The sequence below is a fragment of the Balaenoptera physalus genome, assembly GCF_965194825.1.
Source record: "Balaenoptera physalus genome assembly, chromosome: 3".
Classification (NCBI taxonomy): Eukaryota; Metazoa; Chordata; class Mammalia; order Artiodactyla; family Balaenopteridae; genus Balaenoptera; species Balaenoptera physalus.
This window is the reverse complement of record NC_138890.1, coordinates 112313237-112333230: the sequence shown is the minus strand read 5'-3', so window position 1 is coordinate 112333230 and position 19994 is coordinate 112313237. Positions and strand designations below refer to the sequence as shown.

General features: G+C 38.1%; 2 protein-coding genes across 2 annotated transcripts in view; both read left to right on the top strand.

The window, feature by feature from the left end:
* Positions 1-5592, top strand: part of ATG10 (autophagy related 10) — a 302663-nt gene extending 297071 nt beyond the window's left edge. Inside the window, exon 18 of the mRNA XM_082458279.1 lies at positions 54-5592. The gene's annotated coding sequence lies outside the window, so the exon portion shown is untranslated. The remainder of the gene's footprint in view (positions 1-53) is intronic.
* Positions 1-5592, top strand: part of LOC309657011 (V-type proton ATPase subunit S1-like protein) — a 53763-nt gene extending 48171 nt beyond the window's left edge. The window contains 1 exon segment of the mRNA XM_082453990.1: positions 54-5592. The gene's annotated coding sequence lies outside the window, so the exon portion shown is untranslated.
* Positions 5593-19994: the final 14402 nt, after the last annotated feature.

The window sequence follows — 19994 nt, the reverse complement described above, 5'->3', positions numbered from 1 at the left end:
CCCCTGCATTGGCAGGCAGATTCTCAACCACTGCGCCACCAGGGAAGCCCGAGGTACTGTTTTTTATACTTTGATTTTCTTTTTTTATCCCGGCTTTATTGATATATAATTGACATATAGTATTTTGTAAGTTTAGAGTGTACAACCTATTGATTTGATATACTTACATATTGCAAAATGATTACCACCATAGTGTTAGCTAACACCTTTGTAGTGTAGCATAATTACCATATCTTTTTTGTGGTGAGATCATTGAAGATACAATCACGTAACAACTTTCAAGTATACAATACAGTATTATTAGTTATAATAAACATGTACATTAGATCCCCAGAACTTATTCATCTTATAACTGGAAGTTTATAGTCAAAGAGATACTTTTTTTTTTTATTTTGGTGCTGGCATTTTATTTTTATTTTTAAAATAAATTTATTTATTTATTTATTTATGTATGTATTTATTTATTTATGGCTGCATTGGGTCTTTGTTGCTGCGTGTGGGCTTTCTCTAGTTGCGGCGAGCAGGGGCTACTCTTCGTTGTGGTGCGCGGGCTTATCATTGCCGTGGCTTCTCTTGTTGCAGAGTACGGTCTCTAGGCACGTGGGCTTCAGTAGTTGTGGCACGTGGGCTCAGTAGTTGCGGCACACGGCCTCAGTAGTTGTGGCTCACGGACTCTAGAGCACAGGCTCAGTAGTTGAGCACAGGCTCAGTGCACAGGCTTAGTTGCTCCATGTGACATCTTCCCGGACCAAGGCTCGAACCCGTGTCCCCTGTATTGGCAGGTGGATTCTTAACCACTGCACCACCATAGAAGTCCCTAAAGAGATACTTTTAAATTGCCATGGTCACAATGCACCATCTCCACCCTGACATAGTTTGCAATGCTGTTCTTTGGATAGAGTCTTCTCTTAGACTATTAAAACCAGCTGTCTTAGGCTTTCCAGATTCTAGGCTTCAGTCTTGCAACCATCCCAGTCCGCAGTTCGGCTTTGTGAGCCCATGCCCTGAATTTGGTCCTCTGTGTCCTATGACTCTGTATATGACAGGAGGAAGCCAGTAGGGAAATGGAAAATAGCTTTTATTCTGGGGCCTTAGAGCAGAGATGGACTAAGCACCATTCCACATCTCTTTTGTTAATAGACCCTACCCTAGGCCTGGGAGGCCACCTGTGGTGGACTTTTTGCAAAATGGCCACTATTATTCCCCTCTCTTTATCTGCATCCCTTGTGATGTGACTGTGCAGTTGCTTACCTTAAGAGGTGGAGTATATTTCCCCAGCATTTGAATCTGGGCTAGCCTGATGATTTGTTTTGGAATGCAGCAGAAGTGTTGCTGGGTCGATTCTGAGCCTAAGGATCCACCTGTTCTCCTGGAACACTGCTCAGCTGCCAAGTAAATAATCAAAGGGGCAAAGCTTGCTAGAGGGCGAGAGACCACCTGGAAGAGAGAGGAGCCATCTGAGCAGAGGTGACCCTAGACTAGCCAGTGTCGAGCTGACCCAGCAGCTGACCACAGATGTCTAGTGACCCTGGCTGAGACCTGAAGAACTGCCAAGCTGAAGTTAGCCTAATTGCCCACCTGCAGAATTATGGCTAAAAATTGGTTGTTTTCAGCCACTATGGCTTGGAGTGGTTTGTTATGCAGCCAAAGTTTATTGATTTGTCGTCAAGGTTAGAAGCATTTCCAAATTACAAGTTACATCCACTGCTGAATTATCACACCTGCCACATAAGAGGAAAGAAAAGGCAAAGGATGAACCATATATGGAAGAGAAGAGATATAAAAGGAGGAATATATAGGCAGGTTGCTATTACTCTCAGGTAGTTCTGATTATAATCCAGTTTCTTCTCCCACTAAATGGATCACTTTACAATTCAACTGGAATCTTTTGTTTACAAGACTCAGAAACTCCCCCACACTGGCTTAAGTAAAGGAAAATTAGTCTCAGGGGTATCTCATGGATCCCAAGACCCAGCTAGGTCTTCTTGAGTGACTGGTCCTAGAACTGGAATATAGTTTGGATACAAGAGAGCTACTTTCTCTGCCTTGTTTTTTCCACCTCTTTCTCAAGATCTCTCATCACTTCTGTATGTTTGCTTCACATTTTCTCTCTTCAGTTCTCTGCTTGCACATAGCTTCATTGTGCCCATTCCAAAATAGCAGGCTCAGACTCCAGTCCTCAGGACCTTCTAGCTCACCTTCCATAAATTCAAATTCCCATTCAGAGAGAATCCTATTTGGTCCACTGTGGACCAGTCAGTTGTGCTTGAGTGGTGGTTGGCAAGGCCAATAAAGATACCCCGTTTTTTTTGCCTTTTAAAAAAAAATTTTTTTTTAATTATTTTTTTTAACATCTTTATTGGAGTATAATTGCTTTGCAACGGTGTGTTAGTGTCTGCTTTATAGCAAAGTGAATCAGCTTTACATATACATATACATATATCCCCATATCTCCTCCCTCTTGCGTTCTCCCTCCCATCCTCCCTATCCCACCCCTCTAGATGGTCACAAAGCACTGAGCTGATCTCCCTGTGCTATGAGGCTGCTTCCCACTCTTTTCACATTGGGCGGGTATCTTTTGTAAGAACCAGAGGACTGCATTAATATTCTTAATCTCTACTACTGGCAGGAACTACACCTTACTTTCTGGAACTCCTTTTTTACCAAGTTACCAAATAGATTTTTACCTTTGCTTTCCAGTGGAGGATCAACTTCTGCGTCCTTCCATTGGAGGAATGTGAATGACAATAATCAGCAATTTCCTTTCCTGATCAGGCTGGGGCAGGGATTGGAAAGTCTTTCTTAGCCCTGAGTCCTGCCTCAAATGTCTTTATGATGCTCCTGGTGTCCCAAGACTCAGGGCTTCCAGCCTCTCCTTCCTATTAAGCTAGCTTCCAGTGTCCTTAACATTCTGTTCAGCATCTGGGTCTGTTTTCCTTTTTTAAAAAAATTGTGTTTTGTTTTGTTTTATTTTACAATAGTCAAAATCTAGAAGCCTGCTGATCGAGGCACTCTCTAATAGCAATTTATAGTTATATGGATTTTATGGAATAGAAAATTTTCAAAAATAAATCTGGGTACTGACATATGGTTACCAGGTCTATATTTTGCCACAGAAAGCCATTACAAGCTCCCATATCCAATCATCATCATTTAATGTTAGATTGAAACCAAGGAAATTGCCATTTTTGTAGGTCAAAAACAGTTGAATATTGGCAATTTCCTGTGGTTCAATGTAATATATTGAAGCATATTTTAACTTGAGAACTGTAGGAAGGATATACTCTTATAATAAAGAACTGACCTTTACAGTGAGTTTATTTAACTTTATGAAAAATGCGCAACACTTTCCTTAATTTTCTTATTTCATCATGAACCATGAACACTTTATAATGGTCTGGCACTAGTTTTTGATGTGTCCTTTTTTTAAACACAGGTCTGGGGAAACACATCTGCGTGATCCTCTCAGGATCACTCTCATTCCTAAGAATGCTTTTTTCCTAGCCTCCAAGGCAGGATTCTGGCCTTCCCTTGATTCAAAGTCATTTTCAAAGAGCAGTCCTCTTCTCTCTGAGGCCCTCTCAGACTGTTGTTGGGTGAATCCTTCACTTGCACCAAACTTGGGTATTTAGGGGACATGTTTTCAGCACTCAGTTCATTGTCACATTCCCCCTCATGAAGAACATGGTTACATTTACAAAAGGAGCCTCAGTAACCTCCCATGATTCTGCAATGAAATATGCAAACCAGTTTTTCTATCAACCATGAGTTAAAGATCTTCCCTTTGGATTGTGTTTCTTGCACAACTTCTCTATCTCAGACAACTCCCCCATCACCCTCTATTTCCTACCCAAGGGATCTTCATCTCTTACAAGCAAGATCCAGACAGATTGTATGACATACTGGCTTTGGTTATTAAAAACATCTTTTTAGCTCTTGGCACAATAAGCAAAACCACCCCTGATGAAAAGAAAGTCTCTCTCTACCATATGGTTCTTGAAAGAAGTACAATTTTCTGAATTTACTGTACATGTGAAAACAATAAACAATTTGCATTTCTTTCTTTTTCTAGTAACTCAAACTCTAACCTGAGGGTTTTTAAAGAATGGATTTTGTAATTTCAACATTGTACCACTTTCTGAAATATTACTGATTCTCAGCAAAGTAACTAAGCCTTAGCCAAATGTTTCAGTTTATCTCTCTTTTTTTTGTGAATCTGTAAATGCGTCAGAAAAACGTTTACTGTAATGTTAGAATGTGCATGTGTTGGCATTAAAACTGTGGTTTTGTCCCTACGGGGAATCAAATGGAAGCAAAATTACAGTTAATTCCTGGTATCTATGGTAATGGGGAACAGACAGAGTTTGTACCAGTAATATTTGAAAAATTTATTTTAGAAATTAGGTTGAACCTTGTCCTACACTAAACCTTTTGCCAGAGATCCACAAGTAGTCAAGTTGTTCTTTACCCTCCTCCTGGTTCCCCAGACTCTGGGGTAGAGAAATGGCCAGCAGGAAAGAAGGGTAGAATCAAAAAACTTATTCACAAATCTCATGATCATTAGATTTTTCTCAGCATGTTGACTATAGCTCGTTTGTGGGAAAAGGAAACTACTCTATAGGAAAAGAGGATGACAGTCTTCCTGTTCCTTTAGTAAGGTGTCTTGTCTTTCCTTATGATTTAAGAGATAATCATACACCGAAACTCATGTTACCTCCTTTCCAAATTCAGTTTTCAGTTTGTAACTGCAAAAAAGAAGTAAAAGGATTTTAGAGAATTCTGAAGCCTCTTTGAAGATAGTCTCTCAAAAAGGGAAGATTTGAAATATAGCTGAATGGGAAGGAAGAATGCTACCACAGAGCCTTCTACATCTAGCCAGTAGCCTGCAAGAGAAAGGATTTATTTTATCTGGTTCAGTCTCTGACTGTTTGGGAGAAGGAGATGATATATAAACTCTTTATGGCCTCCTGGCTCCCACAAGGGTTTTCAATAGACTGGAGGGGCAGGGTCTCACTTATTCTGGATCTGGAGTGTTTCTTGAATGCAAAAGCTCATACACTTGTAGGGACAAGAGTACATTGCATTTGTGGTGTCCAGATGTAATGCTCTAATGATGTAAACCACTAATTTGTTCTGGAACTATTGTTGCTGGAACTATTATTGTTATCCGTTGAAGAAGACTTGGAAAATGACTTCCAGTTTTAAAAAGTCCTGGAGGACTTTCCTGGTGGCACAGTGGTTAAGAATCTGCCTGCCAATGCAGGGGACACGGGTTCGATCCCTGGTCCAGGAAGATCCCATATGCCGTGGAGCAACTAAGCCCATGCACCACAACTACTGAGCCTGCGCTCTAGAGCCCATGAGCCACAACTACTGAAGCCTGCGTGCCACAACTATTGAAGCCCGTGCTCCGTAACAAGAGAAGCCACCCCAATGAGAAGCCTGCGCACCACAACGAAGTGTAGCCCCTGCTTGCCGCAACTAGAGAAAGCCCATGCGCAGCAACAAAGACCCAATGCAGCCAAAAATAAATAAAAATAAAATAAATAAATTGTTAAATAAATAAATAAAAAGTCCTGTAGAATTTTGTAACTCACTGCTATTCATAGTGGTAATCCTTACACAACTCTGTAAAAGCTTTGTGTGTGTGTGTGTGTGTGTGTGTGTGTGTGTGTGTATGATTACGGTTATGGTTAGGGATAAGGGAAACCTTAATTAACTACACTAGAAACTCAAAATACAAATGAAATGATGGTTTTAAATAAGCCTGGATATCATAATTAGTCCCAGATGGTTCCTTTGTAGTCAGGAGAGTTCTCCCAAACAGCTACATTTCTTTGTTTGAATGTCAAAATAGAAATTGAATTAGACCCCTGCACTCTGTCCTCACACTCACAGCTTTTTGGGGGTTTTGCTGCATAGACTTTGGGAGATGTCCATTGAGACAAAGAGATTGTGTCCTCCATAATATATTCTTTAAAATGCAGCAGATGTTCTCTGAACCAACTTTTACAATCTCAGAACCAAGAGTTTCTCTTTCCTACTGGTTTTCTGTATCTGCTTTTGGAGATGGAAAACATTTTCTGTTTCTATGGTTCATCTGTTCAGTAGCCTCACTGCCCTGGGGGAACAGGCCTCATAGGCCTCAGGGTATCAACTCCATTTGCTGTAGGAAACCAGATTTATCATCAGATAGGGAGCTCTGATTCCCATGGAGAATAGTCAGGCAGAGCAGGGAGAGGTGTCTTTAAGCAAATACTGTTTGCCATGGAAAACCAGGGAAAATCAAACCAAAGAAAACACACAGCTGATGCCAAAGAGGGTGTTGTCTTTAGTTATTTCCAAGAGACATCAGTTGTTCCTTGATATCTCTAATAGAAAACTTGTCAGAATAAGTAAATTTATTTCCAGTTCTGTCCTACTAACAAGTTTTGCCGATTAAATTAATTGGTTGCAGTCATCAGTAAGGAAAATGTAGACACACCCAGTCTTTTCCTATAAACGATTCCCCCAAATCTGCATTTATTTGTTTTTGGGATTCAAGGTTCCTTTTGAAAATCTTCAAAATATTTCCCTTTTAAGTGGATGAATTAACACACTCAGTCTCTTTCTTCCTCACTGAGAGAAGACTAAGTTAATGATTCGTTGCTTTTCCATCAGCTGGTATTTGATTCACAACAGAATGAAGTAGGCCTTATTTCTCATGATGTAAATGGTGGACTTCTCAAAGTCCATGTGACAGCAAGGAGTGGAGTAAGGCATTTTGTGTCTAGTCAGATTCATTTGTATTTAGAGTCAAAAAATGATATTTATTATGTAATATTTGGGTGAATAAACAATGGTATTTCCTCCCTCTCTAGATCAATATATTCATTTTATATGCTCTTTTATTTTTGATTAGTAATATAATATAGTAACAGTATAGTATTATATTAGTAATATAATAAAAAGTAATGCATTTTGTAATAAATGTAACACGTAGGTGACCAGTGAATCACACTAAAATTAAGTTTTACTGTGGAATAACGATTACTCATTACGTGTAACTACCAGCTTTTCAGGAGCAAACTGAGATTGTTTCTCCGATCAGGTGAAACAAAACCATCCCTTAGTTTTGTATGAGATATCTAATGGAATAAGCAAAATATATTTCCCCTTTTGCAATAGGTGGATAATTGCTGAAATTCTCCACTTTCCTCTTTAGTGAGTATATCGAATTCTGCATTGAATTCAGTGCATTGAATAATTGAATACCACAATTTTGAAATAGAAATATGTATTTCACTTACTGATATAAAAACACCTTATTTGTTTTTAATCACCCCATTATTTGTACTTTTCCCAAAGGCCATCTTGCTTTTACAGCTAATTTGAAACAAATGATCAATATGCAAACACTGACTAACCAGCAAAATTGTCATCAGCTTGGCATTCTCATATCAATATCAAGGTGATATTGATTATGCATTCAGGAATTATCAGATGCTTGAGTATCATAATACCATCTAAATTATAGTGCATATGTTAAATTAAACTATAGTACATCTTTTATTAATATTTATATAGTTTATTAATATATCACACATACTTTTGATTTTGGGCTTTGTGCCTATAAGCTCATATAGATTCATATAGCCCTATTATTATATTTAATACCTTCTTGATGGAGCTGATTTCCCAACTGTGGCATTTTTTTTTTTTTTTAGATTAGGAGCACTGAAATTTTGGTATTAGAATTGTGAGAAACTGGGCAAGTCATTTAAATTAGTTTTATATTATTTAAGACTGAAAGTAAGACTGCTGTAAGACAGTAAATATGAAGTGTCTGTTATTAATGCTATATAGCATTTGTCATCCTTAAAATAGATACTTGGAATAAGTGATATCTCATTTATTCATCATTCATTTACTTATTTATTTGTTCATTAATTCAGTAAATAGATATTGAGCACCTACTATGTGCCAGATACTCTGGTGGGTGCTGAGATACATTGATGAGAAAATTCAGATACAGGCCTTGCTTAGAGTTTAGTGGAATAATAGGTAACATTTATTGAACATCTAATCTCCAGTTACCTTTAGAATTCAGACATTCCACAAATCTAAGAACCATTCAATTATATTATAGACTCTTTAATCCTGGTGGAAGTCAGGGTGATAAAAGTGAGAGCCTGCCTATTCCTTGCTCACACCCTTAAACGTGGAGAGCAGAGGGCTTGGAAAGGTGACATGGTGGGAATGTGAGTGGAAGAGTAGGTAACTACCCTTGGGAAGCCCATGGTAGGGATGGCTTTATTTTTGTTGGAGGTTGAATGTAGCTCTATGTGTTTGTTGGGTACATGAAGGTGATGATTGTGTTCGGATTAAGGAAAAGCAAAGTGCAAATCTCCTTGTCTTTCAGTGATTGAAGGAATGTCCACACCAGCCTGGGAAATACACACTCTGGAAAAATACCTCTGAGGTCTTCTGTTTTGAGGTCTTTCCATTTCTTCTGTTGTCTAAAAAATTGTGTTTTCTCTGAGATCTTTATTGATTTTACTCCTCTATGGAATGAGGAGTAAAAGAGATGCCTTAAGGCCAGTGAAATAAAGGAAGTCACTTTTCTGAAAGGAATTTATGTGTTAACCCCTCTCTAGTCTCTTGAATTTCTTGGGCTTGCCACTAATGGATTGGACCATAGTTGTGTTTCTAAATGAACAACTCTCTGGATATGCTGAGTACTGTTCTTTGTACAATAGATTTGTTAGGGGACTGAAGAGAGTAACAGTAGATTATTTGACTAGATTTTAGTGCAGCATCTTTTTTAGGATTTGATGAAATATGACCTATGAAGTGAGTTATGGATGTGCTGGACAATATGGGTTTTTTGACGTATGGGTGGAGACAGACTGAGAGAATCAAGGGCTGAGACTATATAGATGTCTACCACATTGTGGAGAGACAGATGTCCTAGGCATTGAAGAGGTTGTGAGGTGCAGGCTTATTGAACATCTTTAGAAATGTTTTGCTGAAAGAAGACAATAACACATAACTGACATTGGGTGAAGAAGCGTATTAGGAGAGCCTTCCAATGCCAGTGAGCAGAGGCAGCCAGAAAAGTCTGAAGCTTGAGAGATGATTTTTGGAAAGTGTAGGTCGTTTGAGAAAGAGGGCATAGAGGTTAAAATTTGATGAACTGGACACAAAGCTGATGCTTATGTTGACACTGATGAATGGCAAACTCTATGTACTGGGAAAATGACTCTTTTAACCTAAACCTTGATTCTCAAGAAAAGCAGATGGACAGAGAGAAGTTCTAGAAATGAGCAATTCAGATGGGGAAAGTGAGAAATGTTTGAAAGAAACAAGCAAGTAGAAGAACTAAAGGTGATAATGTGAGCATAAGGAACTCATTGTCTACCTCAGTCTATTTTATATATTATAAATAATTATTCCTGCCAGGAAGAATTATCCTTCAAATAGGGTAAGTATGTTGAGAAGGAGAAAGAGCAATAACTTTTAAAACTCAGAGTAAAGTTCCTTAAGTAAGAGGGCTATTTTAGACCATATAATAGGTAACACTGCCAGGGGTCAAGGAATCCAACATGTGTAGAGTACAGAGCTTTGCCCCTAACTATCTCAGGAGCAGTGGCCCCCCTGACCCCTCAGGTTGTACACTGAGTGACTTCTTCTTTTGGGGGTGTGTCCTGAACCTTGTATTCGGACTATTTCATCCTCTCAGATCTGAGGCTATGAAGGACCACATCAAGGCTGCCATTTCCACCATTGATGGTGTGATGCTACACAGAGCCTGAGATGAATTAGATGCAGGATTGAGCCCTGCCAGGTGCCATGCAGGATGCATAATGAACATCTGCAGGAGTAAAGAAATAACCATGAAGGCTTCTTAATAAATTGGTTTGACTGAATGTTCATATAAAACTTAGGCACTGAAAATAAATTTCAGAAGCGTTCAATTAATTTTGAATAACGATACAGGTATTCAATAAATATTTGAAATGAATCAGTTAGGAAGCAGTGTTTATTACATGTCTAGTATGTTCCTAGAACTCTGATAGAACTGTAGGAAAATCTTTAAAAAGCTCCAAGGAGTTTATAATTATGTTGACGTTTAAAAACAGATGTACTAAATTCTTAAATCTTTTATTTAACAAACATTTATATACATAAAGAATATTATGTACTCAGGATTTTTCTAGGTGCTTTATACATATTAACTCCTATACTCATCTAGATTAAAGGAGCCTTTATTGAAGTGAATTTATGTAGGACTTTTATATGTGAGTCTTTTGAGCAGAGGAATATGAGAGGTTGGATATGTACTGTGAATTTATGAAAGCCTAGAAATGGGACTGTGACCTACTATTTTTCATGTCCAGAGTGCACTCCATGTAGATTTGTCAAGTAGGCAAAATTGGCTTACATGTTATTCTGCCTTCTGATATCAACTGAGCCCTAAGGTTGTTTTTTGCTTCATAAAAAGCAAAGGTTGTTTTTTGCTTCTCTCTCTGGTTTCCTGATTGAGTTTATCTACTTGTGATGTCTAAGACACTGCACGCTGATGCCAGTGTTGGGTGCCAGGAATTATGGTAAGCTGTTTAGGGAGCTATGTGGGATGTGTTTTGGGAAGATGTCCAGTGATTATTCTTGTGTCTGAAGTTTTTGTCTTTCAACAGTGGAAGATGTAGTGAATTTAACCAATTAACATGATGGTTAGGCTCATGCTGACTGGAAGTACCCCTCACCTTTCATGAGAAAACTCAGAGCTACAGGTAAATTATGTTGAGGAATTGGGTTGCGGGAACTTCTGTTTACCCACAGGATGATTTAAAACGTTCAAACTGAAGTTACAATCCCCATGCTCCCTTCCTCACCAGAGCAGACATTCCTCTAGTAGAGGCGCCAACCTGATCCCATCCAAATTCAGTGTCATTCCTAGAATAGCTAACAATCACTGCTAAACATTTCCCAAGTAATCCTAGCTAAGAATAGTGTCTTATTTCTAGAGCTCTGACACAAGAAACTCAACACCCTGTTGGACTCAGATAAGCCAAACTTTTTTTTTGAGAGCTTTGTCCAAGTGAGACTGAGAAGGATGGAGCCTGAGAAAGACTCAGGTTGATGGAGTCTAGTAAGACTCTCTGTGTCATCTGTGACATGGCATTGAGTGATGCTATATGAGACTAAAAGTGCCTGTGGGTCTGCCTAAATGCTAAATCGACTACCTGTCAGTGCCTTGGGCACCAAAGAATCATTCATTAACTCTGCCCAACAATCAAATGGCATATATGGAACTAGATCCCAGGTCTTTGGACTTTTCTTGTGTGATATTCTCATTACTTTATCCCATCTCTGCTCACATGCCCAAGTGTCCAAGGCCTGGTCCCCCACCTGCTCCAGCTCATGTATCTGCTTTAGTTTGGCAAGAAAAAAAGGCTTTGGGACTAGGAATAGGTCTGTGCCCACAGCACAATGTTTGAGGCAAATGCTCTAATTTTCCCCAGTACCAAAAAGGGTCATTTCTATAATATTTATTGTATGATTTTTCTGTAACCCATAAGAAAATTACAATATTTTTTTGTCTGAAGCACAAATTATATTGTTTCAGCATGGCTGCATTTGTTTAACATAGATGGCTTGCATACCTTGTGCTTTCTTCTTTGGCCTGAATTCTTCTTTCCAAGTTAGAATGTTTTTTCTTCTTTGGCATCCATTAAAAATCATCAGTAACATGGCCACCCTCCAGAAACACTTCTGTAATGCCAACCACAGGACTCAGTGTCTAAAAATAAGAATTGAAAATGAGATTTAAGTTAATGCTCAGAAAGAAATCTTTCCATGTGTCTTTATTAAAATTTGGTAAAACCTATTCTAGGGAGAAGTGTGAAAGACATGAAACCTTTATTGCTACTTCCTATAAAAACGTTGGCTGAGTAATTAGTGAGAGCTTGTCCTCTTTAATCTGGTTCTCTCCTATTAGCTGCGTTTCATTCTTTAACTTAAGGTTATGTAAATTCAGAGGAGATTCTCATTCTCATATCCAGAGCCCACAGCTGAGCAGGCTTCCTGGGAAGAAACATGGCTCCTCACTAATGATTCCCAAGCTCTTGAAGTTTATATTTTCATTTGGCCATCATTTGTTGCTTCCTTTATGGAACTGATTAAACTCACCAAATGATGAAACATAAAGTCAAATAGTTTTGGAATGGTGTGGGCCGTTTAAAATTTTTTAGAAATTTAGTGTGGAGACTGTAAAATTTACCAAAAAAAAAAATCGAAATTAATTAGCTGGGATTTCCCCACCTTTTCTTCCGTCTACAACTCCCTTCTGGCTTGTTCCATAAGAATAATTATATCCTAAAATAAATCATTCATATTTACTTTTTATATGCTTTATTCAGTTTTCCCCTATAATTTTCATCTTACTTCTGATTTTGAAGCACACAGTCTAATGATAAAGCTTTAAATTCAGTCTAGTCATTTACAGTTCCTCAAATGCTCCAAATCTGGTGTGTTACTAGCCCTTCCTTCCTCCCTTCCTTCCTTCACACAAACTATCATAGAAATTCTTAAGGCAGACTGTTAGGTATTAGTAAGTGTTACGATTACCTTTTCTAGAAGTTATGAAAATAAAAATCAGGCTGAATCCAAAGATGAGACAGTAAACCCATTTAATATGTAACGATTCCTGACTTTTTTCTTATTGCATTTTCACAGCTTTTATATGTGTTTGGAGAAGTGTTAGGGACATTAAATCTGGAGAATAACAGGACAATTCTGCAGCTGCTTTTTGCTCTTCAATAGTCTATAAGCCTCACAGCACCGCATCTCATACCTTCACCCAGATTTCACTTTAGATTAAGATATTTAGTCACTCATCCAGGTTTGTAATGTGTCAGCCTTATTGTTACTTTCTAAGAAACCTTAGTTTGTTACTTTCTAAAATTGACTGTTTTGTCTACTGTGGATTACTGTGGATTGATACAAACCTAAAACTTATTTTTTCCCAGAATAATTTTGTTCCCTATTGATGTTTTGGACTCAGATATTTCTGGCAGACCTTCTCTTGTGTACATAAATTATGATGTCACAAAGTTATGGATTTTAAATTTATATGGCAGCCCTTAGGGCGTATCCATATTTTTTCAGTAAGACAGTCTTTTGTCCCAGGCTGAACCTAGACTGATCAACTTTCAAAATGTTTTCTCTTGAGTTTCTGGGGTCGTGCTAGGACCCATTGAACCATAAAAAGGACTAACAAGTCTATGGTTCATAGCCCATAAGTTTTTTTTTTCCATTTAATTTCATTCCAATTTACTTCATCTCATTTTTACCTTATTATACTCCTACTGTTTTTCAGCTTTATTGAAGTATGATTGACAAGTAAAATTGTATATAAAGTACAGTGTGATGATTGTATATACATGTTGTGAAATGATTACCACAATCAAGTTAACATATCTATCTCCTCATATGGTTACCTTTTTTGTTTTGGTGGCAAGAATACTTACAATCTATTCTTTTAGCAAATTTCAAGTATACAATAATTATTAACTACAGTCACCATACTGTACACTAGGTCTCCAAACTTTTTCATGTTATAACTGAACTTTTGTACCCTTTGGCAAACATCTCCCCATTTTCCCCATCCCCCAGCTACCATTCTTCTCTTTGCTTCTGTAAAAAGTTCTGTTTAGCTTTTATAGATTCTACTTGTAAGTGACACCATGCCATAATTGTCTTTCTCTGGCTTATTTCAATTTTCACAATGTCCTTCAGTTTATTCGTGATGTTGCAAATGGCATTATTTCCTTCTTTTATTAAGGCTGAATAATATTTCATTATATACATAGATTTTAGACATTTTATTTATCCATTTTTCTGTTGACAGACACTTAGGCTGTTTTCATATCTTGACAATTGTAAATAATGCTGACGTGAACATGGGAGTGCAGCTATCTCTTTGATAGTTATATCCAGAAGTGGAATTGCTAGATCATATGGTAGTATAGTTCTATTCTTAATTTTTTGAGGAAACTCCATACTATTTTCCATAAAGGCAGTATGAATTTACATTCCCACCAACAGTGGAAAATGGTTCCCTTTCCCCACACTTAGCCAAAACTTATCTTTTGACTTTTTTTGATAATAACCATCCTAACAGGCGTGGGGTGATATCTCACTGTGGTTTTGGCTTGTATTTCCCTAATACCTAGTGATGTTGAGCATCTTTTTATACACCTGTTGGCCATTTGTATGTCTTCTTTGGAAAAATATCTAGTCAGGTCCTTTGCCCATTTAAAAAATCTGATTAGTTGTTTTTCTGCTATTGAGTTGTATGTGTGCCTTATATATTTTGAATATTAACCCCTTATCAGATACATGGTTTGCAAATATTTTCTCCCGTTACATAGATTTTCTTTTCATTTTGTTGTTTCTTTTGCTGTGCAGAAGCTTTTAATTTGATGTAGTCCCTCTTGTTTAGTTTTGCTTTTGTTGTTTGTACTTTTGGTGTCAAATCCAAAATATCATCACCAAGACCAATGTCAAGGAGCTTTTCTCCTATGCTTTCTTCTAGGAGTTGTATGGCTTTAGGTCTTATGTTTAAATTTTTAATCCAGTTTGAGTTGATTTTTGTGTATTTGTGTATGGTGTAAGATAAGGTCCAATTTCATTCTTTTGCAAGTGGCTATCCGGTTTTCCCGGAGAAAAGCAGATGAGTCCACCTGTGATGTGTCCGCCTGCAGGCAGCATGTGTCCTGTGGGATGGTACACAATTGGGCCTCATGGATGATCTATCACATAGTCTGCACTCATTTGGTAAACTGAACATGTGACTTGTCAGGAACATTTTTCTTCAGTGCTTTAGCATGCGCCTTGTAAGGGAAATTTAATCCATATGTGTCAAAGATTCATTTACACTTAAAATCATTAAAGCATTGTTCTGAGCTTTTGATGTCTAACAAGTCTTTTGACTTTTTCCAAGCAGTTCTAAGTGCTTTGCGGAGGGTAAACCTAATGCCCAGCACCAGAAAATTCAGGTTTTCTCCTTGAGTCTAAAATTCGTACTTCCATCTTATGGAAAAGTTCCTTAGTTTCCTAAGTTAGGAAATAAGTTCCTACCTGCTTCCATTTCTAAGTGACTCAGAGCAGCGGAGCTCTGGAAGGGCAAAATATGATATGGCGTGATTTACACATCTGGCCCCTATCTGGGCCTGTTTTCTAACTTGGCAGGAAGTACAGGATGTATTTTACTTTCATCTACCTCTGCTTCATTGCATACATTGTGCAATACAAACACCAGATGATTCTGAATTCATTTGGTCTATGGAAACAGAAAGGAAGAAGCCCTTTTTCATTGCAAGGATTTGGGACAAACATATGAAAGAGCATGAATACTCAGAGAAGAAGTATTATATTTTCATTCTTTCCAAGACTAAAGCTACTCTGACACTGGTGGATCTGTGTTTTGCCAACAGTCTTATGTCCCTCACCTTACTAATAACTTCAGTTATCTTGGTTAGGTTTAGGCTGATCCTAGGACGACGTGGCCATGCAGGGAAGGCTGCCGAAAGAAGGCACCTCTTTCAGTATCTCTTCCTTCTTTTTCCCTTTTGGCATTTTTCTTTAACTCTTTCCCTCACTCATCTCTGCTTGGAGACTGTCCCAGGTCCTTCCAGTCATCTAGGAAAACTTAGATAAATTAAGTCCTATGAAGTTGTTTCTGAGAACATGCTACTCTCCTAGGACTGGTGACAAGTTGAGGAATGGATTATGTGCCTTTCATTTCTGTGTCCCTGGTGACTTGGACAGCGCCCGGCATACAAGCGGTACTTAAGTCATGTTTGCTAATAAATATAGTCTCTTTGTACAAGAGACAGTCAAGCTAAATTCAAAAGACTGAGCACCTGACCATGAAATTTCAGTTGTTGACCTAATCTCAACAAACATCCTTGTCTTTCTGTATCTTGCCTAGTGGCTTCACCCATACAAACCCTAAATCCACAGCAGAAAATACACCAACTAATGACAGCCCATGGGGCAGTGTTTTTGAGTGGAAGTCTTTCCCTTATCCTTCAGTCGCCCCTGGAAGTGTAGGAAGTGTCCTACCCTCAGGACAGAGTGAGGCTGACCCTTCTCAGCCAATTGGCTTGCCCTTGGGTGCAGTGTGTGGGGCTATCACTTGCTTTCTGGGAGATTCTGGTCTCTTCTCTGTGAGTTGAAGTTTTCACCTCTATAGTGGGAGGGTTAGGCTACTTCAGTCATTCCATACCTTTCATTTTAAAAGATTAAAAAAATTTTTATTGCATAGTTAATGTACAATATTATACAACTTACAGGTGTGAAATATTGTGATTCACGATTTTTAAAGGTTATACTCCATTCATAGTTATTATAAAATATTGGCTATATTACCTGTGTTGTATAATATATCCTTGTAGCTTATTTTATACATAATAGTTTGCACCTCTTAATCCCCTACCCATCTCTTGCCCCTCTCCCCCCTTTCCTATCCCTACTGGTAACCATTAGTTTGTTCTCTATATCTGTGAGTCTGCTTCTTTTTTGTTATATTCACTAGTTTGTTGTACTTTTTTAGATTCCACATATAAGTGATATCATACAGTATTTGTCTTTCTCCGTCTGACTTATTTCACTTCACATAATATCTTCCAAGTCCATCCATGTAGTTACAAATGGCAAACTTTCATTTTTTTTACGACTGAGTAATATTCCATTATATGTATGTACTGCATCTTCTTTATCCATTCATGTGTTGATGGACACTTTGGTTGCTTCCTTATCTTAGCAATTATAAATAATGCTGCTATGAGCACTGTGGTGCACGTATCTTTTTGAATTAGTGTTTTTGTTTTTTTCAGATATATACCCAGGAGTGGGATTGCTGGGTCATATAGTAGTTCTAATTTTAGTGTTTTTGAGAAACCTCCATACTGTTTTCCACAGTGTCTGCACCGATTTACATTCCTACCACCAGTGTACGAGGGTTCCCTTTTCTCTACATTCTTGCCAACGTTTGTTGTATTCTTGTTGATGATAGTCATTCTCACAGGTATAGGGTGATATCTATCTCATTGTGGTTTTGATTTGCATTTCCCTGATGATTAGTGATGTTGAGCATCTTTTCATGTGCCTACCTTTCATTTTGTATGGCAATTTTTCTGAGCATAGTTAGGCTTTAGAAAGGATTCGGCCTCAGGTTATTTGGGAGAGGGACATGGCCAGTCTATTTCTGGCTATCCCTACTGGTCTCCCTACTACAGTTTTGAGAACTCATGTAAGCCAATTCACCCAATGACAGTGTCAGCTTATTTTGGTGATTATTGGTAGCCTCCAACAGTTAGAAGTAAGTGGTAACTGGAAAGCTCCTTCCCTACACCCCTAGCCACCAGGTGCTAGGAATCAGTGAAAGCAAGTCTCAGGCAGAATTCTACTGTAATCCAACATTTATTAGCAGGCAGTCATGCAATTGGCTTCATGAGGTTTTTGTCCTTTTAGGCGCTTGGGCTGAACATGTTGCATGAACATTCATTTTAAGGCAGTAGAACAGTACTCTTGGAAGGGAAAAATCCTTTTAGTTTAACAGGCAACATGGAGGACTGGACCAGACCTAGGGTCTCACACTGAAGGTGAATGTGGCAAATTTTTATACTTTGTTCATGCAAAGGTTGGGGTGCCTGCATAAAATTTTCATTTGACTGCAGATCTAGAATAATTCTTATTTCACCTATGAAAATTTATCTAATATCTTTATTTAAATTAATCTTCTGGTGCAGATTTGGAAAGCCATATTGAAAGCTGCTTGCAATAGGCTCCTCAGAGAATGACCGATTAGGGTCTTTTAAATTCTAACTAATCGCCCCTGGGGAGTTACATTAGTTAAGTTAAGGTTCACTTACAAATACCCTGTTTGAGGGCAAGTATTTTAGAATAAATTAGACACTATAACACAACATTGAGAACTGATAGTCTTTACGATCCTAACGATAAAGATGAGGTTAGGCTCCTTCTAAATATATGTACACAAAAGACTAAAATGTCAAACTAAAACAATTTTGAGCCCAGGTTAGAAAGTTTTGCATGGTTCTTTTACCTTAACATCAAACGATATTCAAAATGATCTCAGGCATCTGTTGTTTTTAATGTGCTTATTTTAAATGAAAAATTGAAGTAATGCTTTTTAAAATGGAATTATTTATGTAATTAATTTATTATTCACTACACAGTCAACATAGATATTTTTTAGAGTCTTGAAATATTTTTGAATGTCATTTTGATAGTTTTAAAAATTATATAATATGGCACCTTTGTGAAATCATGTATTTGTATAAGGGAATGCATTTTAGTCACAGCAGGGAAATTTCATCTGACTCATTCAAGCGTGACTCTTACATTTGTTAGGAATATGGTCAGTGTATTCTCATAGTAAAAGATTCTTTTATTTTGTCATTATATATTGCAGTTTTAGATACAGAATTAATTTCTGCCATATCTTGCCAAAATAATTGACCCCATTTCCAAGCAATTCACATTATTTATTCGTACTCTGAGCATTTTTTCTAATATAGAAAGGTTTCCCCTTTATCATCCATGCATAAATCCAGACCTCAAAATCCAGCACTGTATATACATGATGGTTAAATATGGCGGTGGGATGTCTTGCTTCATTCAGTCTATAACTCTCTCTGAGTGCCTACTATGTGCTGGGCACTGTGCTGAGCACAGGATTGGATGTGTGTGTGCAACAATAAGCCAACAGGTGTGTCCCCAGCCTCTTGGAGCTACAGCCATGTACCAAAGGGGAGATGTGTGCCGGATTAATTGGCCAGATAACAATCTTGTGTCTTCCCACTCTGAGTTTCACTGTGAGGTCAGCAGTTTTCTTGCTGATTTTGTTTCAGGGTATGTGTGTGTGTGGGGGGTACCAGAGAAAAGTAAAATATGACAGCAATTAATTAATTCTGCATGTAAAACACTATCATTCTCAAAGTTTTAATTGCTACGCATATACTGATAACTCTAAAATATTAATCTATAGTTCTGATTTTCCAGACTTGTATATGCAAATGCCTTTTGGGCATCTCCACACAGACATCCTTCAAGAACCTCAAATTCAAGGTGAACCAAGGTGTTGCCTCTCTAGAACTGTGTGTCTCACCCTCTTTCAGTCAGTGGTGCACCCAATGCTGGGACAGAAATTTTGGGAGTCCTTCTGGACTTTTCTCACTCTTTTAGCTGACATCCAACCCAAGGCCTATTGATGTCCTATTGCTGTGTGGGGAGCCCCAATAGCGACTGGGTTACATCTCCTGGGGGCTTGAGTTGGACTCAGGTTGATTTAAAGAATATGGAAGAAGTGTTCCCTCTTACCCACCTAGGTTCGTGGACTAAGTTTTATGTCTGTCATATTATCTTTTTTTGGCTTAACATTTGATATATATTTTTTCTTATCCCATTAATAGCTGACATTGATATAAGTACCTTGTGTACATCAGCTCATTTAATTCTCACAACAGTTCTTATAGGGTTGACCCCCATTAGTATCTTTAATTTGCAAATGAGAGAATAGTGACATAAACAACCTGCCCTAAATTCTGGCTAATGAGTGATGGAATGTGGATTTAAACCCAGGCCTACTGGATCTGGAGTCTGTACTCTCACCCCTGCACCACCCATCTCGCCCATGCTGGGTTGTGAGTAGATGCCATCCATCCCTTTGAGGACCATACCTTGTGCTTCTGTCCTCTTCATAGGGCTCTAGTCAGTGAGAAGCATCAGAGGTGATCAACAAATATGAGTTAATTCACTGGTTGATTCACTGGCACCATAAGCACTTACCTTCCTATGGAAGGGGTCTGGCTTCTCAGTCCTGGTCCCCACCTGATGTTGTTTGGCCAAGAGGAGAAGGGTGGTTTGAGATGAACTCCTTTCCATCTTGATCTCTCAATTCTCCTGACCTTTCTGATGCTTGC